This window comes from Chrysochloris asiatica, unplaced genomic scaffold (assembly GCF_000296735.1).
Source record: "Chrysochloris asiatica unplaced genomic scaffold, ChrAsi1.0 scaffold00484, whole genome shotgun sequence".
In the NCBI taxonomy this organism is placed as follows: Eukaryota; Metazoa; Chordata; class Mammalia; order Afrosoricida; family Chrysochloridae; genus Chrysochloris; species Chrysochloris asiatica.
This window is the reverse complement of record NW_006409002.1, coordinates 551,986-553,894: the sequence shown is the minus strand read 5'-3', so window position 1 is coordinate 553,894 and position 1,909 is coordinate 551,986.

The window sequence follows — 1,909 nt, the reverse complement described above, 5'->3', positions numbered from 1 at the left end:
ATAATTTTAAATTTGAAAAATATTTGTATCGTCAGACAATAATATCAAGATGCAAAGTGTCCAATCCATTATTTCACAGCAAGTTTTCTTACTTTAAACCATATTATCCTGAAAAAAACTACAGTTAGATGGAACCTTAGAAATAACTTCTTACAAAGATTTTCTGTTTTTAACAGTATGCTTTCTTTATATTAAACAGGTAAGAGCCCACTATATAAATTGCTTAGGCTGAAATAGATTCCCAACAGCCTTCCAATTCTCCACAATCAATATGTCAGTCATTCCTAAAAAAAAAAAAAAAAAAAAAAAATTCCTAGTCTTCCTTGGAATTGAATGTGAAAAATACTGATTGAATTATGCTCCTTATTTTAAAGGTGAAGAAACCTAATCCCCATACTATTACAGTTCACATATTAGTGTTAGAGCTAGAAAGAGAATGCCATGTGATCCATTTTTCTTTTTATAATAGCACTTGCAAAACCACAGGATACACTTTCCATCTTACCCAAGGTAGGATAGCTATTATGCAAGTATATAATGATTGTATATATATATATATATGTCCTCTTTGAGGACAATTAATGAACTCATGAATAAAATCCAAAGTGTATCCAGAGTATATGCTAAAAGAGTGTATTATAAACTATCACATAGATTGTTGTTGTTGTTAAGGGTCATTGAGTCGGTTCCGGTCCATAGAGACCCTATATAGGGTTTCCAAGGAGGGGCTGGTGAGCTTGAACTGCCAACCTTACAGTGCAACTCCACTTTGCAGTCCAGCGCATTAACCCACAGTACCACACCAGGACTCCATTACATAGACTATGAATCATGAATATAAAATAAGAGTTAAAGTTTAATGTTTTTTGGTGGTTATGTGCAGTGTTTCAAACTGCTGACCTTGAGGTTCACAGCATTGAGGTTTGCAGCCCGTTTCATAACCACTATGCTACTAGAGCTCCTTAGTGCTAAGTACTGTTTTCTTGTTGTTGTTCAGGGCTGTTAAGTTGGTTCTGACTCCTAGCGACCTTGTATAGAATTGATGAGGAGTGGCTGGTAAATTTGAACTGCTGACCATGCGATTCAAACCAACCTTGCAGCTCAGTGCTTATCCTACAGCACTACACTGGACTCCAAGTGCTATCTAGTTAGTTCCAACTCATTGAGACCTTGCACAGAGTTTCCGCGGAGCAGAAATCTTTGCAGGAACAGAAAGAATCATTTTCCTGCTGAGGACTGGTGGGTTCAAACCACCAACAGAGTGCTTTATAGACCAGTATTTATCCTACAGAGCCAAAGTGCTCCCTCATAAAGAATTTAGAACTTAAAAATATACTTTATTTTACTGTTAAGTATTCATAATTTCCCCCCCAGTTATTTCCCTCAGAGCTGTGTGTGGTAAGGAACTATTATAGCCCCTGAAATAATCGACTCAGTAAAACAGGAATGTCAAGTTATGTAGCTATTTTATTGTTGGCTTTTTTGTTGCTGTTGTTTTTATCATACGCATCTCTCTACCCACTGAATCCAGTTTGGTATTTCTATATGGCATAAAGAAATGGAATTATCAATTATCATGAGGGTTCAATGCAAAACAGTGTTAAACAGAATAGGTTCAGAGCTAAGAACAAGGTTAAAGACTCACCTTAGAACAATAACTTCAATTTTCTTTTTCAATACCAAAAGATTGTGTGGACTTCCTTGACAACCTTGCTAGCAACAGGCTCAGATAATGAATTAATTTTAGACCATGTCAGTGTTTTATGGAGCTGGGTCTGGAACAGTTCCTTGGAGGTCACATTAATTGTTTTGGCTTGATGGTCACAGCTTGTACCCATGAGTGTAGCCTTGCAGCTACAGTGGTTTTCAAACGGGGCACTCAGGAGACAGATACGGCTCTACTGTGCAG